Raw genomic sequence first — 21,448 nt, forward strand, 5'->3', positions numbered from 1 at the left:
CCAGCCAGACGCGATGCTATTTGGTTACTCTTTTCATGCTGCGCGCACTCAATTTCGACTTGTTGTCATACAATAAAGCTCCCAAAATATAAGAACTTTCCGTCGCATAATTTCGGACATTTGGCTCAAGTGTTCCAAGTGGCTAGATCGCGGGCTTCGGAAATGAATTCTCTGACTTCAACACAGAGACAAGGGCCCACATTACATCAAACAAAACAACACGATTGTCCTGCCCCCAGATCTGAAAAGAGGACAGTGATCCAACTTTTCAGACCTGAGTTCAAGAGGGGGTAAAATCTACAAGTACTTAACTTTGAAATCGACGAAAGCTGCCCGGCGTCTTCTTCTGCACCAGAGACCCTCATCTTCTTCTTCGTGGACCTGCACAGGACACACGGACAAAAAGACAAAAAAGATACTGCCAAAAAGCAGCGAGAACCATGTTAATGCCAGTCACAAATGTACATCTTTCAAAATTCCACATGAATCACACATACACGTACAAAGAAAGACTTCATTTCCAGCCAGACGCGATGCTATTTGGTTACTCTTTTCATGCTGCGCGCACTCAATTTCGACTTGTTGTCATACAATAAAGCTCCCAAAATATAAGAACTTTCCGTCGCATAATTTCGGACATTTGGCTCAAGTGTTCCAAGTGGCTAGATCGCGGGCTTCGGAAATGAATTCTCTGACTTCAACACAGAGACAAGGGCCCACATTACATCAAACAAAACAACACGATTGTCCTGCCCCCAGATCTGAAAAGAGGACAGTGATCCAACTTTTCAGACCTGAGTTCAAGAGGGGGTAAAATCTACAAGTACTTAACTTTGAAATCGACGAAAGCTGCCCGGCGTCTTCTTCTGCACCAGAGACCCTCATCTTCTTCTTCGTGGACCTGCACAGGACACACGGACAAAAAGACAAAAAAGATACTGCCAAAAAGCAGCGAGAACCATGTTAATGCCAGTCACAAATGTACATCTTTCAAAATTCCACATGAATCACACATACACGTACAAAGAAAGACTTCATTTCCAGCCAGACGCGATGCTATTTGGTTACTCTTTTCATGCTGCGCGCACTCAATTTCGACTTGTTGTCATACAATAAAGCTCCCAAAATATAAGAACTTTCCGTCGCATAATTTCGGACATTTGGCTCAAGTGTTCCAAGTGGCTAGATCGCGGGCTTCGGAAATGAATTCTCTGACTTCAACACAGAGACAAGGGCCCACATTACATCAAACAAAACAACACGATTGTCCTGCCCCCAGATCTGAAAAGAGGACAGTGATCCAACTTTTCAGACCTGAGTTCAAGAGGGGGTAAAATCTACAAGTACTTAACTTTGAAATCGACGAAAGCTGCCCGGCGTCTTCTTCTGCACCAGAGACCCTCATCTTCTTCTTCGTGGACCTGCACAGGACACACGGACAAAAAGACAAAAAAGATACTGCCAAAAAGCAGCGAGAACCATGTTAATGCCAGTCACAAATGTACATCTTTCAAAATTCCACATGAATCACACATACACGTACAAAGAAAGACTTCATTTCCAGCCAGACGCGATGCTATTTGGTTACTCTTTTCATGCTGCGCGCACTCAATTTCGACTTGTTGTCATACAATAAAGCTCCCAAAATATAAGAACTTTCCGTCGCATAATTTCGGACATTTGGCTCAAGTGTTCCAAGTGGCTAGATCGCGGGCTTCGGAAATGAATTCTCTGACTTCAACACAGAGACAAGGGCCCACATTACATCAAACAAAACAACACGATTGTCCTGCCCCCAGATCTGAAAAGAGGACAGTGATCCAACTTTTCAGACCTGAGTTCAAGAGGGGGTAAAATCTACAAGTACTTAACTTTGAAATCGACGAAAGCTGCCCGGCGTCTTCTTCTGCACCAGAGACCCTCATCTTCTTCTTCGTGGACCTGCACAGGACACACGGACAAAAAGACAAAAAAGATACTGCCAAAAAGCAGCGAGAACCATGTTAATGCCAGTCACAAATGTACATCTTTCAAAATTCCACATGAATCACACATACACGTACAAAGAAAGACTTCATTTCCAGCCAGACGCGATGCTATTTGGTTACTCTTTTCATGCTGCGCGCACTCAATTTCGACTTGTTGTCATACAATAAAGCTCCCAAAATATAAGAACTTTCCGTCGCATAATTTCGGACATTTGGCTCAAGTGTTCCAAGTGGCTAGATCGCGGGCTTCGGAAATGAATTCTCTGACTTCAACACAGAGACAAGGGCCCACATTACATCAAACAAAACAACACGATTGTCCTGCCCCCAGATCTGAAAAGAGGACAGTGATCCAACTTTTCAGACCTGAGTTCAAGAGGGGGTAAAATCTACAAGTACTTAACTTTGAAATCGACGAAAGCTGCCCGGCGTCTTCTTCTGCACCAGAGACCCTCATCTTCTTCTTCGTGGACCTGCACAGGACACACGGACAAAAAGACAAAAAAGATACTGCCAAAAAGCAGCGAGAACCATGTTAATGCCAGTCACAAATGTACATCTTTCAAAATTCCACATGAATCACACATACACGTACAAAGAAAGACTTCATTTCCAGCCAGACGCGATGCTATTTGGTTACTCTTTTCATGCTGCGCGCACTCAATTTCGACTTGTTGTCATACAATAAAGCTCCCAAAATATAAGAACTTTCCGTCGCATAATTTCGGACATTTGGCTCAAGTGTTCCAAGTGGCTAGATCGCGGGCTTCGGAAATGAATTCTCTGACTTCAACACAGAGACAAGGGCCCACATTACATCAAACAAAACAACACGATTGTCCTGCCCCCAGATCTGAAAAGAGGACAGTGATCCAACTTTTCAGACCTGAGTTCAAGAGGGGGTAAAATCTACAAGTACTTAACTTTGAAATCGACGAAAGCTGCCCGGCGTCTTCTTCTGCACCAGAGACCCTCATCTTCTTCTTCGTGGACCTGCACAGGACACACGGACAAAAAGACAAAAAAGATACTGCCAAAAAGCAGCGAGAACCATGTTAATGCCAGTCACAAATGTACATCTTTCAAAATTCCACATGAATCACACATACACGTACAAAGAAAGACTTCATTTCCAGCCAGACGCGATGCTATTTGGTTACTCTTTTCATGCTGCGCGCACTCAATTTCGACTTGTTGTCATACAATAAAGCTCCCAAAATATAAGAACTTTCCGTCGCATAATTTCGGACATTTGGCTCAAGTGTTCCAAGTGGCTAGATCGCGGGCTTCGGAAATGAATTCTCTGACTTCAACACAGAGACAAGGGCCCACATTACATCAAACAAAACAACACGATTGTCCTGCCCCCAGATCTGAAAAGAGGACAGTGATCCAACTTTTCAGACCTGAGTTCAAGAGGGGGTAAAATCTACAAGTACTTAACTTTGAAATCGACGAAAGCTGCCCGGCGTCTTCTTCTGCACCAGAGACCCTCATCTTCTTCTTCGTGGACCTGCACAGGACACACGGACAAAAAGACAAAAAAGATACTGCCAAAAAGCAGCGAGAACCATGTTAATGCCAGTCACAAATGTACATCTTTCAAAATTCCACATGAATCACACATACACGTACAAAGAAAGACTTCATTTCCAGCCAGACGCGATGCTATTTGGTTACTCTTTTCATGCTGCGCGCACTCAATTTCGACTTGTTGTCATACAATAAAGCTCCCAAAATATAAGAACTTTCCGTCGCATAATTTCGGACATTTGGCTCAAGTGTTCCAAGTGGCTAGATCGCGGGCTTCGGAAATGAATTCTCTGACTTCAACACAGAGACAAGGGCCCACATTACATCAAACAAAACAACACGATTGTCCTGCCCCCAGATCTGAAAAGAGGACAGTGATCCAACTTTTCAGACCTGAGTTCAAGAGGGGGTAAAATCTACAAGTACTTAACTTTGAAATCGACGAAAGCTGCCCGGCGTCTTCTTCTGCACCAGAGACCCTCATCTTCTTCTTCGTGGACCTGCACAGGACACACGGACAAAAAGACAAAAAAGATACTGCCAAAAAGCAGCGAGAACCATGTTAATGCCAGTCACAAATGTACATCTTTCAAAATTCCACATGAATCACACATACACGTACAAAGAAAGACTTCATTTCCAGCCAGACGCGATGCTATTTGGTTACTCTTTTCATGCTGCGCGCACTCAATTTCGACTTGTTGTCATACAATAAAGCTCCCAAAATATAAGAACTTTCCGTCGCATAATTTCGGACATTTGGCTCAAGTGTTCCAAGTGGCTAGATCGCGGGCTTCGGAAATGAATTCTCTGACTTCAACACAGAGACAAGGGCCCACATTACATCAAACAAAACAACACGATTGTCCTGCCCCCAGATCTGAAAAGAGGACAGTGATCCAACTTTTCAGACCTGAGTTCAAGAGGGGGTAAAATCTACAAGTACTTAACTTTGAAATCGACGAAAGCTGCCCGGCGTCTTCTTCTGCACCAGAGACCCTCATCTTCTTCTTCGTGGACCTGCACAGGACACACGGACAAAAAGACAAAAAAGATACTGCCAAAAAGCAGCGAGAACCATGTTAATGCCAGTCACAAATGTACATCTTTCAAAATTCCACATGAATCACACATACACGTACAAAGAAAGACTTCATTTCCAGCCAGACGCGATGCTATTTGGTTACTCTTTTCATGCTGCGCGCACTCAATTTCGACTTGTTGTCATACAATAAAGCTCCCAAAATATAAGAACTTTCCGTCGCATAATTTCGGACATTTGGCTCAAGTGTTCCAAGTGGCTAGATCGCGGGCTTCGGAAATGAATTCTCTGACTTCAACACAGAGACAAGGGCCCACATTACATCAAACAAAACAACACGATTGTCCTGCCCCCAGATCTGAAAAGAGGACAGTGATCCAACTTTTCAGACCTGAGTTCAAGAGGGGGTAAAATCTACAAGTACTTAACTTTGAAATCGACGAAAGCTGCCCGGCGTCTTCTTCTGCACCAGAGACCCTCATCTTCTTCTTCGTGGACCTGCACAGGACACACGGACAAAAAGACAAAAAAGATACTGCCAAAAAGCAGCGAGAACCATGTTAATGCCAGTCACAAATGTACATCTTTCAAAATTCCACATGAATCACACATACACGTACAAAGAAAGACTTCATTTCCAGCCAGACGCGATGCTATTTGGTTACTCTTTTCATGCTGCGCGCACTCAATTTCGACTTGTTGTCATACAATAAAGCTCCCAAAATATAAGAACTTTCCGTCGCATAATTTCGGACATTTGGCTCAAGTGTTCCAAGTGGCTAGATCGCGGGCTTCGGAAATGAATTCTCTGACTTCAACACAGAGACAAGGGCCCACATTACATCAAACAAAACAACACGATTGTCCTGCCCCCAGATCTGAAAAGAGGACAGTGATCCAACTTTTCAGACCTGAGTTCAAGAGGGGGTAAAATCTACAAGTACTTAACTTTGAAATCGACGAAAGCTGCCCGGCGTCTTCTTCTGCACCAGAGACCCTCATCTTCTTCTTCGTGGACCTGCACAGGACACACGGACAAAAAGACAAAAAAGATACTGCCAAAAAGCAGCGAGAACCATGTTAATGCCAGTCACAAATGTACATCTTTCAAAATTCCACATGAATCACACATACACGTACAAAGAAAGACTTCATTTCCAGCCAGACGCGATGCTATTTGGTTACTCTTTTCATGCTGCGCGCACTCAATTTCGACTTGTTGTCATACAATAAAGCTCCCAAAATATAAGAACTTTCCGTCGCATAATTTCGGACATTTGGCTCAAGTGTTCCAAGTGGCTAGATCGCGGGCTTCGGAAATGAATTCTCTGACTTCAACACAGAGACAAGGGCCCACATTACATCAAACAAAACAACACGATTGTCCTGCCCCCAGATCTGAAAAGAGGACAGTGATCCAACTTTTCAGACCTGAGTTCAAGAGGGGGTAAAATCTACAAGTACTTAACTTTGAAATCGACGAAAGCTGCCCGGCGTCTTCTTCTGCACCAGAGACCCTCATCTTCTTCTTCGTGGACCTGCACAGGACACACGGACAAAAAGACAAAAAAGATACTGCCAAAAAGCAGCGAGAACCATGTTAATGCCAGTCACAAATGTACATCTTTCAAAATTCCACATGAATCACACATACACGTACAAAGAAAGACTTCATTTCCAGCCAGACGCGATGCTATTTGGTTACTCTTTTCATGCTGCGCGCACTCAATTTCGACTTGTTGTCATACAATAAAGCTCCCAAAATATAAGAACTTTCCGTCGCATAATTTCGGACATTTGGCTCAAGTGTTCCAAGTGGCTAGATCGCGGGCTTCGGAAATGAATTCTCTGACTTCAACACAGAGACAAGGGCCCACATTACATCAAACAAAACAACACGATTGTCCTGCCCCCAGATCTGAAAAGAGGACAGTGATCCAACTTTTCAGACCTGAGTTCAAGAGGGGGTAAAATCTACAAGTACTTAACTTTGAAATCGACGAAAGCTGCCCGGCGTCTTCTTCTGCACCAGAGACCCTCATCTTCTTCTTCGTGGACCTGCACAGGACACACGGACAAAAAGACAAAAAAGATACTGCCAAAAAGCAGCGAGAACCATGTTAATGCCAGTCACAAATGTACATCTTTCAAAATTCCACATGAATCACACATACACGTACAAAGAAAGACTTCATTTCCAGCCAGACGCGATGCTATTTGGTTACTCTTTTCATGCTGCGCGCACTCAATTTCGACTTGTTGTCATACAATAAAGCTCCCAAAATATAAGAACTTTCCGTCGCATAATTTCGGACATTTGGCTCAAGTGTTCCAAGTGGCTAGATCGCGGGCTTCGGAAATGAATTCTCTGACTTCAACACAGAGACAAGGGCCCACATTACATCAAACAAAACAACACGATTGTCCTGCCCCCAGATCTGAAAAGAGGACAGTGATCCAACTTTTCAGACCTGAGTTCAAGAGGGGGTAAAATCTACAAGTACTTAACTTTGAAATCGACGAAAGCTGCCCGGCGTCTTCTTCTGCACCAGAGACCCTCATCTTCTTCTTCGTGGACCTGCACAGGACACACGGACAAAAAGACAAAAAAGATACTGCCAAAAAGCAGCGAGAACCATGTTAATGCCAGTCACAAATGTACATCTTTCAAAATTCCACATGAATCACACATACACGTACAAAGAAAGACTTCATTTCCAGCCAGACGCGATGCTATTTGGTTACTCTTTTCATGCTGCGCGCACTCAATTTCGACTTGTTGTCATACAATAAAGCTCCCAAAATATAAGAACTTTCCGTCGCATAATTTCGGACATTTGGCTCAAGTGTTCCAAGTGGCTAGATCGCGGGCTTCGGAAATGAATTCTCTGACTTCAACACAGAGACAAGGGCCCACATTACATCAAACAAAACAACACGATTGTCCTGCCCCCAGATCTGAAAAGAGGACAGTGATCCAACTTTTCAGACCTGAGTTCAAGAGGGGGTAAAATCTACAAGTACTTAACTTTGAAATCGACGAAAGCTGCCCGGCGTCTTCTTCTGCACCAGAGACCCTCATCTTCTTCTTCGTGGACCTGCACAGGACACACGGACAAAAAGACAAAAAAGATACTGCCAAAAAGCAGCGAGAACCATGTTAATGCCAGTCACAAATGTACATCTTTCAAAATTCCACATGAATCACACATACACGTACAAAGAAAGACTTCATTTCCAGCCAGACGCGATGCTATTTGGTTACTCTTTTCATGCTGCGCGCACTCAATTTCGACTTGTTGTCATACAATAAAGCTCCCAAAATATAAGAACTTTCCGTCGCATAATTTCGGACATTTGGCTCAAGTGTTCCAAGTGGCTAGATCGCGGGCTTCGGAAATGAATTCTCTGACTTCAACACAGAGACAAGGGCCCACATTACATCAAACAAAACAACACGATTGTCCTGCCCCCAGATCTGAAAAGAGGACAGTGATCCAACTTTTCAGACCTGAGTTCAAGAGGGGGTAAAATCTACAAGTACTTAACTTTGAAATCGACGAAAGCTGCCCGGCGTCTTCTTCTGCACCAGAGACCCTCATCTTCTTCTTCGTGGACCTGCACAGGACACACGGACAAAAAGACAAAAAAGATACTGCCAAAAAGCAGCGAGAACCATGTTAATGCCAGTCACAAATGTACATCTTTCAAAATTCCACATGAATCACACATACACGTACAAAGAAAGACTTCATTTCCAGCCAGACGCGATGCTATTTGGTTACTCTTTTCATGCTGCGCGCACTCAATTTCGACTTGTTGTCATACAATAAAGCTCCCAAAATATAAGAACTTTCCGTCGCATAATTTCGGACATTTGGCTCAAGTGTTCCAAGTGGCTAGATCGCGGGCTTCGGAAATGAATTCTCTGACTTCAACACAGAGACAAGGGCCCACATTACATCAAACAAAACAACACGATTGTCCTGCCCCCAGATCTGAAAAGAGGACAGTGATCCAACTTTTCAGACCTGAGTTCAAGAGGGGGTAAAATCTACAAGTACTTAACTTTGAAATCGACGAAAGCTGCCCGGCGTCTTCTTCTGCACCAGAGACCCTCATCTTCTTCTTCGTGGACCTGCACAGGACACACGGACAAAAAGACAAAAAAGATACTGCCAAAAAGCAGCGAGAACCATGTTAATGCCAGTCACAAATGTACATCTTTCAAAATTCCACATGAATCACACATACACGTACAAAGAAAGACTTCATTTCCAGCCAGACGCGATGCTATTTGGTTACTCTTTTCATGCTGCGCGCACTCAATTTCGACTTGTTGTCATACAATAAAGCTCCCAAAATATAAGAACTTTCCGTCGCATAATTTCGGACATTTGGCTCAAGTGTTCCAAGTGGCTAGATCGCGGGCTTCGGAAATGAATTCTCTGACTTCAACACAGAGACAAGGGCCCACATTACATCAAACAAAACAACACGATTGTCCTGCCCCCAGATCTGAAAAGAGGACAGTGATCCAACTTTTCAGACCTGAGTTCAAGAGGGGGTAAAATCTACAAGTACTTAACTTTGAAATCGACGAAAGCTGCCCGGCGTCTTCTTCTGCACCAGAGACCCTCATCTTCTTCTTCGTGGACCTGCACAGGACACACGGACAAAAAGACAAAAAAGATACTGCCAAAAAGCAGCGAGAACCATGTTAATGCCAGTCACAAATGTACATCTTTCAAAATTCCACATGAATCACACATACACGTACAAAGAAAGACTTCATTTCCAGCCAGACGCGATGCTATTTGGTTACTCTTTTCATGCTGCGCGCACTCAATTTCGACTTGTTGTCATACAATAAAGCTCCCAAAATATAAGAACTTTCCGTCGCATAATTTCGGACATTTGGCTCAAGTGTTCCAAGTGGCTAGATCGCGGGCTTCGGAAATGAATTCTCTGACTTCAACACAGAGACAAGGGCCCACATTACATCAAACAAAACAACACGATTGTCCTGCCCCCAGATCTGAAAAGAGGACAGTGATCCAACTTTTCAGACCTGAGTTCAAGAGGGGGTAAAATCTACAAGTACTTAACTTTGAAATCGACGAAAGCTGCCCGGCGTCTTCTTCTGCACCAGAGACCCTCATCTTCTTCTTCGTGGACCTGCACAGGACACACGGACAAAAAGACAAAAAAGATACTGCCAAAAAGCAGCGAGAACCATGTTAATGCCAGTCACAAATGTACATCTTTCAAAATTCCACATGAATCACACATACACGTACAAAGAAAGACTTCATTTCCAGCCAGACGCGATGCTATTTGGTTACTCTTTTCATGCTGCGCGCACTCAATTTCGACTTGTTGTCATACAATAAAGCTCCCAAAATATAAGAACTTTCCGTCGCATAATTTCGGACATTTGGCTCAAGTGTTCCAAGTGGCTAGATCGCGGGCTTCGGAAATGAATTCTCTGACTTCAACACAGAGACAAGGGCCCACATTACATCAAACAAAACAACACGATTGTCCTGCCCCCAGATCTGAAAAGAGGACAGTGATCCAACTTTTCAGACCTGAGTTCAAGAGGGGGTAAAATCTACAAGTACTTAACTTTGAAATCGACGAAAGCTGCCCGGCGTCTTCTTCTGCACCAGAGACCCTCATCTTCTTCTTCGTGGACCTGCACAGGACACACGGACAAAAAGACAAAAAAGATACTGCCAAAAAGCAGCGAGAACCATGTTAATGCCAGTCACAAATGTACATCTTTCAAAATTCCACATGAATCACACATACACGTACAAAGAAAGACTTCATTTCCAGCCAGACGCGATGCTATTTGGTTACTCTTTTCATGCTGCGCGCACTCAATTTCGACTTGTTGTCATACAATAAAGCTCCCAAAATATAAGAACTTTCCGTCGCATAATTTCGGACATTTGGCTCAAGTGTTCCAAGTGGCTAGATCGCGGGCTTCGGAAATGAATTCTCTGACTTCAACACAGAGACAAGGGCCCACATTACATCAAACAAAACAACACGATTGTCCTGCCCCCAGATCTGAAAAGAGGACAGTGATCCAACTTTTCAGACCTGAGTTCAAGAGGGGGTAAAATCTACAAGTACTTAACTTTGAAATCGACGAAAGCTGCCCGGCGTCTTCTTCTGCACCAGAGACCCTCATCTTCTTCTTCGTGGACCTGCACAGGACACACGGACAAAAAGACAAAAAAGATACTGCCAAAAAGCAGCGAGAACCATGTTAATGCCAGTCACAAATGTACATCTTTCAAAATTCCACATGAATCACACATACACGTACAAAGAAAGACTTCATTTCCAGCCAGACGCGATGCTATTTGGTTACTCTTTTCATGCTGCGCGCACTCAATTTCGACTTGTTGTCATACAATAAAGCTCCCAAAATATAAGAACTTTCCGTCGCATAATTTCGGACATTTGGCTCAAGTGTTCCAAGTGGCTAGATCGCGGGCTTCGGAAATGAATTCTCTGACTTCAACACAGAGACAAGGGCCCACATTACATCAAACAAAACAACACGATTGTCCTGCCCCCAGATCTGAAAAGAGGACAGTGATCCAACTTTTCAGACCTGAGTTCAAGAGGGGGTAAAATCTACAAGTACTTAACTTTGAAATCGACGAAAGCTGCCCGGCGTCTTCTTCTGCACCAGAGACCCTCATCTTCTTCTTCGTGGACCTGCACAGGACACACGGACAAAAAGACAAAAAAGATACTGCCAAAAAGCAGCGAGAACCATGTTAATGCCAGTCACAAATGTACATCTTTCAAAATTCCACATGAATCACACATACACGTACAAAGAAAGACTTCATTTCCAGCCAGACGCGATGCTATTTGGTTACTCTTTTCATGCTGCGCGCACTCAATTTCGACTTGTTGTCATACAATAAAGCTCCCAAAATATAAGAACTTTCCGTCGCATAATTTCGGACATTTGGCTCAAGTGTTCCAAGTGGCTAGATCGCGGGCTTCGGAAATGAATTCTCTGACTTCAACACAGAGACAAGGGCCCACATTACATCAAACAAAACAACACGATTGTCCTGCCCCCAGATCTGAAAAGAGGACAGTGATCCAACTTTTCAGACCTGAGTTCAAGAGGGGGTAAAATCTACAAGTACTTAACTTTGAAATCGACGAAAGCTGCCCGGCGTCTTCTTCTGCACCAGAGACCCTCATCTTCTTCTTCGTGGACCTGCACAGGACACACGGACAAAAAGACAAAAAAGATACTGCCAAAAAGCAGCGAGAACCATGTTAATGCCAGTCACAAATGTACATCTTTCAAAATTCCACATGAATCACACATACACGTACAAAGAAAGACTTCATTTCCAGCCAGACGCGATGCTATTTGGTTACTCTTTTCATGCTGCGCGCACTCAATTTCGACTTGTTGTCATACAATAAAGCTCCCAAAATATAAGAACTTTCCGTCGCATAATTTCGGACATTTGGCTCAAGTGTTCCAAGTGGCTAGATCGCGGGCTTCGGAAATGAATTCTCTGACTTCAACACAGAGACAAGGGCCCACATTACATCAAACAAAACAACACGATTGTCCTGCCCCCAGATCTGAAAAGAGGACAGTGATCCAACTTTTCAGACCTGAGTTCAAGAGGGGGTAAAATCTACAAGTACTTAACTTTGAAATCGACGAAAGCTGCCCGGCGTCTTCTTCTGCACCAGAGACCCTCATCTTCTTCTTCGTGGACCTGCACAGGACACACGGACAAAAAGACAAAAAAGATACTGCCAAAAAGCAGCGAGAACCATGTTAATGCCAGTCACAAATGTACATCTTTCAAAATTCCACATGAATCACACATACACGTACAAAGAAAGACTTCATTTCCAGCCAGACGCGATGCTATTTGGTTACTCTTTTCATGCTGCGCGCACTCAATTTCGACTTGTTGTCATACAATAAAGCTCCCAAAATATAAGAACTTTCCGTCGCATAATTTCGGACATTTGGCTCAAGTGTTCCAAGTGGCTAGATCGCGGGCTTCGGAAATGAATTCTCTGACTTCAACACAGAGACAAGGGCCCACATTACATCAAACAAAACAACACGATTGTCCTGCCCCCAGATCTGAAAAGAGGACAGTGATCCAACTTTTCAGACCTGAGTTCAAGAGGGGGTAAAATCTACAAGTACTTAACTTTGAAATCGACGAAAGCTGCCCGGCGTCTTCTTCTGCACCAGAGACCCTCATCTTCTTCTTCGTGGACCTGCACAGGACACACGGACAAAAAGACAAAAAAGATACTGCCAAAAAGCAGCGAGAACCATGTTAATGCCAGTCACAAATGTACATCTTTCAAAATTCCACATGAATCACACATACACGTACAAAGAAAGACTTCATTTCCAGCCAGACGCGATGCTATTTGGTTACTCTTTTCATGCTGCGCGCACTCAATTTCGACTTGTTGTCATACAATAAAGCTCCCAAAATATAAGAACTTTCCGTCGCATAATTTCGGACATTTGGCTCAAGTGTTCCAAGTGGCTAGATCGCGGGCTTCGGAAATGAATTCTCTGACTTCAACACAGAGACAAGGGCCCACATTACATCAAACAAAACAACACGATTGTCCTGCCCCCAGATCTGAAAAGAGGACAGTGATCCAACTTTTCAGACCTGAGTTCAAGAGGGGGTAAAATCTACAAGTACTTAACTTTGAAATCGACGAAAGCTGCCCGGCGTCTTCTTCTGCACCAGAGACCCTCATCTTCTTCTTCGTGGACCTGCACAGGACACACGGACAAAAAGACAAAAAAGATACTGCCAAAAAGCAGCGAGAACCATGTTAATGCCAGTCACAAATGTACATCTTTCAAAATTCCACATGAATCACACATACACGTACAAAGAAAGACTTCATTTCCAGCCAGACGCGATGCTATTTGGTTACTCTTTTCATGCTGCGCGCACTCAATTTCGACTTGTTGTCATACAATAAAGCTCCCAAAATATAAGAACTTTCCGTCGCATAATTTCGGACATTTGGCTCAAGTGTTCCAAGTGGCTAGATCGCGGGCTTCGGAAATGAATTCTCTGACTTCAACACAGAGACAAGGGCCCACATTACATCAAACAAAACAACACGATTGTCCTGCCCCCAGATCTGAAAAGAGGACAGTGATCCAACTTTTCAGACCTGAGTTCAAGAGGGGGTAAAATCTACAAGTACTTAACTTTGAAATCGACGAAAGCTGCCCGGCGTCTTCTTCTGCACCAGAGACCCTCATCTTCTTCTTCGTGGACCTGCACAGGACACACGGACAAAAAGACAAAAAAGATACTGCCAAAAAGCAGCGAGAACCATGTTAATGCCAGTCACAAATGTACATCTTTCAAAATTCCACATGAATCACACATACACGTACAAAGAAAGACTTCATTTCCAGCCAGACGCGATGCTATTTGGTTACTCTTTTCATGCTGCGCGCACTCAATTTCGACTTGTTGTCATACAATAAAGCTCCCAAAATATAAGAACTTTCCGTCGCATAATTTCGGACATTTGGCTCAAGTGTTCCAAGTGGCTAGATCGCGGGCTTCGGAAATGAATTCTCTGACTTCAACACAGAGACAAGGGCCCACATTACATCAAACAAAACAACACGATTGTCCTGCCCCCAGATCTGAAAAGAGGACAGTGATCCAACTTTTCAGACCTGAGTTCAAGAGGGGGTAAAATCTACAAGTACTTAACTTTGAAATCGACGAAAGCTGCCCGGCGTCTTCTTCTGCACCAGAGACCCTCATCTTCTTCTTCGTGGACCTGCACAGGACACACGGACAAAAAGACAAAAAAGATACTGCCAAAAAGCAGCGAGAACCATGTTAATGCCAGTCACAAATGTACATCTTTCAAAATTCCACATGAATCACACATACACGTACAAAGAAAGACTTCATTTCCAGCCAGACGCGATGCTATTTGGTTACTCTTTTCATGCTGCGCGCACTCAATTTCGACTTGTTGTCATACAATAAAGCTCCCAAAATATAAGAACTTTCCGTCGCATAATTTCGGACATTTGGCTCAAGTGTTCCAAGTGGCTAGATCGCGGGCTTCGGAAATGAATTCTCTGACTTCAACACAGAGACAAGGGCCCACATTACATCAAACAAAACAACACGATTGTCCTGCCCCCAGATCTGAAAAGAGGACAGTGATCCAACTTTTCAGACCTGAGTTCAAGAGGGGGTAAAATCTACAAGTACTTAACTTTGAAATCGACGAAAGCTGCCCGGCGTCTTCTTCTGCACCAGAGACCCTCATCTTCTTCTTCGTGGACCTGCACAGGACACACGGACAAAAAGACAAAAAAGATACTGCCAAAAAGCAGCGAGAACCATGTTAATGCCAGTCACAAATGTACATCTTTCAAAATTCCACATGAATCACACATACACGTACAAAGAAAGACTTCATTTCCAGCCAGACGCGATGCTATTTGGTTACTCTTTTCATGCTGCGCGCACTCAATTTCGACTTGTTGTCATACAATAAAGCTCCCAAAATATAAGAACTTTCCGTCGCATAATTTCGGACATTTGGCTCAAGTGTTCCAAGTGGCTAGATCGCGGGCTTCGGAAATGAATTCTCTGACTTCAACACAGAGACAAGGGCCCACATTACATCAAACAAAACAACACGATTGTCCTGCCCCCAGATCTGAAAAGAGGACAGTGATCCAACTTTTCAGACCTGAGTTCAAGAGGGGGTAAAATCTACAAGTACTTAACTTTGAAATCGACGAAAGCTGCCCGGCGTCTTCTTCTGCACCAGAGACCCTCATCTTCTTCTTCGTGGACCTGCACAGGACACACGGACAAAAAGACAAAAAAGATACTGCCAAAAAGCAGCGAGAACCATGTTAATGCCAGTCACAAATGTACATCTTTCAAAATTCCACATGAATCACACATACACGTACAAAGAAAGACTTCATTTCCAGCCAGACGCGATGCTATTTGGTTACTCTTTTCATGCTGCGCGCACTCAATTTCGACTTGTTGTCATACAATAAAGCTCCCAAAATATAAGAACTTTCCGTCGCATAATTTCGGACATTTGGCTCAAGTGTTCCAAGTGGCTAGATCGCGGGCTTCGGAAATGAATTCTCTGACTTCAACACAGAGACAAGGGCCCACATTACATCAAACAAAACAACACGATTGTCCTGCCCCCAGATCTGAAAAGAGGACAGTGATCCAACTTTTCAGACCTGAGTTCAAGAGGGGGTAAAATCTACAAGTACTTAACTTTGAAATCGACGAAAGCTGCCCGGCGTCTTCTTCTGCACCAGAGACCCTCATCTTCTTCTTCGTGGACCTGCACAGGACACACGGACAAAAAGACAAAAAAGATACTGCCAAAAAGCAGCGAGAACCATGTTAATGCCAGTCACAAATGTACATCTTTCAAAATTCCACATGAATCACACATACACGTACAAAGAAAGACTTCATTTCCAGCCAGACGCGATGCTATTTGGTTACTCTTTTCATGCTGCGCGCACTCAATTTCGACTTGTTGTCATACAATAAAGCTCCCAAAATATAAGAACTTTCCGTCGCATAATTTCGGACATTTGGCTCAAGTGTTCCAAGTGGCTAGATCGCGGGCTTCGGAAATGAATTCTCTGACTTCAACACAGAGACAAGGGCCCACATTACATCAAACAAAACAACACGATTGTCCTGCCCCCAGATCTGAAAAGAGGACAGTGATCCAACTTTTCAGACCTGAGTTCAAGAGGGGGTAAAATCTACAAGTACTTAACTTTGAAATCGACGAAAGCTGCCCGGCGTCTTCTTCTGCACCAGAGACCCTCATCTTCTTCTTCGTGGACCTGCACAGGACACACGGACAAAAAGACAAAAAAGATACTGCCAAAAAGCAGCGAGAACCATGTTAATGCCAGTCACAAATGTACATCTTTCAAAATTCCACATGAATCACACATACACGTACAAAGAAAGACTTCATTTCCAGCCAGACGCGATGCTATTTGGTTACTCTTTTCATGCTGCGCGCACTCAATTTCGACTTGTTGTCATACAATAAAGCTCCCAAAATATAAGAACTTTCCGTCGCATAATTTCGGACATTTGGCTCAAGTGTTCCAAGTGGCTAGATCGCGGGCTTCGGAAATGAATTCTCTGACTTCAACACAGAGACAAGGGCCCACATTACATCAAACAAAACAACACGATTGTCCTGCCCCCAGATCTGAAAAGAGGACAGTGATCCAACTTTTCAGACCTGAGTTCAAGAGGGGGTAAAATCTACAAGTACTTAACTTTGAAATCGACGAAAGCTGCCCGGCGTCTTCTTCTGCACCAGAGACCCTCATCTTCTTCTTCGTGGACCTGCACAGGACACACGGACAAAAAGACAAAAAAGATACTGCCAAAAAGCAGCGAGAACCATGTTAATGCCAGTCACAAATGTACATCTTTCAAAATTCCACATGAATCACACATACACGTACAAAGAAAGACTTCATTTCCAGCCAGACGCGATGCTATTTGGTTACTCTTTTCATGCTGCGCGCACTCAATTTCGACTTGTTGTCATACAATAAAGCTCCCAAAATATAAGAACTTTCCGTCGCATAATTTCGGACATTTGGCTCAAGTGTTCCAAGTGGCTAGATCGCGGGCTTCGGAAATGAATTCTCTGACTTCAACACAGAGACAAGGGCCCACATTACATCAAACAAAACAACACGATTGTCCTGCCCCCAGATCTGAAAAGAGGACAGTGATCCAACTTTTCAGACCTGAGTTCAAGAGGGGGTAAAATCTACAAGTACTTAACTTTGAAATCGACGAAAGCTGCCCGGCGTCTTCTTCTGCACCAGAGACCCTCATCTTCTTCTTCGTGGACCTGCACAGGACACACGGACAAAAAGACAAAAAAGATACTGCCAAAAAGCAGCGAGAACCATGTTAATGCCAGTCACAAATGTACATCTTTCAAAATTCCACATGAATCACACATACACGTACAAAGAAAGACTTCATTTCCAGCCAGACGCGATGCTATTTGGTTACTCTTTTCATGCTGCGCGCACTCAATTTCGACTTGTTGTCATACAATAAAGCTCCCAAAATATAAGAACTTTCCGTCGCATAATTTCGGACATTTGGCTCAAGTGTTCCAAGTGGCTAGATCGCGGGCTTCGGAAATGAATTCTCTGACTTCAACACAGAGACAAGGGCCCACATTACATCAAACAAAACAACACGATTGTCCTGCCCCCAGATCTGAAAAGAGGACAGTGATCCAACTTTTCAGACCTGAGTTCAAGAGGGGGTAAAATCTACAAGTACTTAACTTTGAAATCGACGAAAGCTGCCCGGCGTCTTCTTCTGCACCAGAGACCCTCATCTTCTTCTTCGTGGACCTGCACAGGACACACGGACAAAAAGACAAAAAAGATACTGCCAAAAAGCAGCGAGAACCATGTTAATGCCAGTCACAAATGTACATCTTTCAAAATTCCACATGAATCACACATACACGTACAAAGAAAGACTTCATTTCCAGCCAGACGCGATGCTATTTGGTTACTCTTTTCATGCTGCGCGCACTCAATTTCGACTTGTTGTCATACAATAAAGCTCCCAAAATATAAGAACTTTCCGTCGCATAATTTCGGACATTTGGCTCAAGTGTTCCAAGTGGCTAGATCGCGGGCTTCGGAAATGAATTCTCTGACTTCAACACAGAGACAAGGGCCCACATTACATCAAACAAAACAACACGATTGTCCTGCCCCCAGATCTGAAAAGAGGACAGTGATCCAACTTTTCAGACCTGAGTTCAAGAGGGGGTAAAATCTACAAGTACTTAACTTTGAAATCGACGAAAGCTGCCCGGCGTCTTCTTCTGCACCAGAGACCCTCATCTTCTTCTTCGTGGACCTGCACAGGACACACGGACAAAAAGACAAAAAAGATACTGCCAAAAAGCAGCGAGAACCATGTTAATGCCAGTCACAAATGTACATCTTTCAAAATTCCACATGAATCACACATACACGTACAAAGAAAGACTTCATTTCCAGCCAGACGCGATGCTATTTGGTTACTCTTTTCATGCTGCGCGCACTCAATTTCGACTTGTTGTCATACAATAAAGCTCCCAAAATATAAGAACTTTCCGTCGCATAATTTCGGACATTTGGCTCAAGTGTTCCAAGTGGCTAGATCGCGGGCTTCGGAAATGAATTCTCTGACTTCAACACAGAGACAAGGGCCCACATTACATCAAACAAAACAACACGATTGTCCTGCCCCCAGATCTGAAAAGAGGACAGTGATCCAACTTTTCAGACCTGAGTTCAAGAGGGGGTAAAATCTACAAGTACTTAACTTTGAAATCGACGAAAGCTGCCCGGCGTCTTCTTCTGCACCAGAGACCCTCATCTTCTTCTTCGTGGACCTGCACAGGACACACGGACAAAAAGACAAAAAAGATACTGCCAAAAAGCAGCGAGAACCATGTTAATGCCAGTCACAAATGTACATCTTTCAAAATTCCACATGAATCACACATACACGTACAAAGAAAGACTTCATTTCCAGCCAGACGCGATGCTATTTGGTTACTCTTTTCATGCTGCGCGCACTCAATTTCGACTTGTTGTCATACAATAAAGCTCCCAAAATATAAGAACTTTCCGTCGCATAATTTCGGACATTTGGCTCAAGTGTTCCAAGTGGCTAGATCGCGGGCTTCGGAAATGAATTCTCTGACTTCAACACAGAGACAAGGGCCCACATTACATCAAACAAAACAACACGATTGTCCTGCCCCCAGATCTGAAAAGAGGACAGTGATCCAACTTTTCAGACCTGAGTTCAAGAGGGGGTAAAATCTACAAGTACTTAACTTTGAAATCGACGAAAGCTGCCCGGCGTCTTCTTCTGCACCAGAGACCCTCATCTTCTTCTTCGTGGACCTGCACAGGACACACGGACAAAAAGACAAAAAAGATACTGCCAAAAAGCAGCGAGAACCATGTTAATGCCAGTCACAAATGTACATCTTTCAAAATTCCACATGAATCACACATACACGTACAAAGAAAGACTTCATTTCCAGCCAGACGCGATGCTATTTGGTTACTCTTTTCATGCTGCGCGCACTCAATTTCGACTTGTTGTCATACAATAAAGCTCCCAAAATATAAGAACTTTCCGTCGCATAATTTCGGACATTTGGCTCAAGTGTTCCAAGTGGCTAGATCGCGGGCTTCGGAAATGAATTCTCTGACTTCAACACAGAGACAAGGGCCCACATTACATCAAACAAAACAACACGATTGTCCTGCCCCCAGATCTGAAAAGAGGACAGTGATCCAACTTTTCAGACCTGAGTTCAAGAGGGGGTAAAATCTACAAGTACTTAACTTTGAAATCGACGAAAGCTGCCCGGCGTCTTCTTCTGCACCAGAGACCCTCATCTTCTTCTTCGTGGACCTGCACAGGACACACGGACAAAAAGACAAAAAAGATACTGCCAAAAAGCAGCGAGAACCATGTTAATGCCAGTCACAAATGTACATCTTTCAAAATTCCACATGAATCACACATACACGTACAAAGAAAGACTTCATTTCCAGCCAGACGCGATGCTATTTGGTTACTCTTTTCATGCTGCGCGCACTCAATTTCGACTTGTTGTCATACAATAAAGCTCCCAAAATATAAGAACTTTCCGTCGCATAATTTCGGACATTTGGCTCAAGTGTTCCAAGTGGCTAGATCGCGGGCTTCGGAAATGAATTCTCTGACTTCAACACAGAGACAAGGGCCCACATTACATCAAACAAAACAACACGATTGTCCTGCCCCCAGATCTGAAAAGAGGACAGTGATCCAACTTTTCAGACCTGAGTTCAAGAGGGGGTAAAATCTACAAGTACTTAACTTTGAAATCGACGAAAGCTGCCCGGCGTCTTCTTCTGCACCAGAGACCCTCATCTTCTTCTTCGTGGACCTGCACAGGACACACGGACAAAAAGACAAAAAAGATACTGCCAAAAAGCAGCGAGAACCATGTTAATGCCAGTCACAAATGTACATCTTTCAAAATTCCACATGAATCACACATACACGTACAAAGAAAGACTTCATTTCCAGCCAGACGCGATGCTATTTGGTTACTCTTTTCATGCTGCGCGCACTCAATTTCGACTTGTTGTCATACAATAAAGCTCCCAAAATATAAGAACTTTCCGTCGCATAATTTCGGACATTTGGCTCAAGTGTTCCAAGTGGCTAGATCGCGGGCTTCGGAAATGAATTCTCTGACTTCAACACAGAGACAAGGGCCCACATTACATCAAACAAAACAACACGATTGTCCTGCCCCCAGATCTGAAAAGAGGACAGTGATCCAACTTTTCAGACCTGAGTTCAAGAGGGGGTAAAATCTACAAGTACTTAACTTTGAAATCGACGAAAGCTGCCCGGCGTCTTCTTCTGCACCAGAGACCCTCATCTTCTTCTTCGTGGACCTGCACAGGACACACGGACAAAAAGACAAAAAAGATACTGCCAAAAAGCAGCGAGAACCATGTTAATGCCAGTCACAAATGTACATCTTTCAAAATTCCACATGAATCACACATACACGTACAAAGAAAGACTTCATTTCCAGCCAGACGCGATGCTATTTGGTTACTCTTTTCATGCTGCGCGCACTCAATTTCGACTTGTTGTCATACAATAAAGCTCCCAAAATATAAGAACTTTCCGTCGCATAATTTCGGACATTTGGCTCA

This window comes from Patiria miniata, unplaced genomic scaffold (assembly GCF_015706575.1).
Source record: "Patiria miniata isolate m_02_andy unplaced genomic scaffold, ASM1570657v1 HiC_scaffold_14, whole genome shotgun sequence".
NCBI classification, from domain to species: Eukaryota; Metazoa; Echinodermata; class Asteroidea; order Valvatida; family Asterinidae; genus Patiria; species Patiria miniata.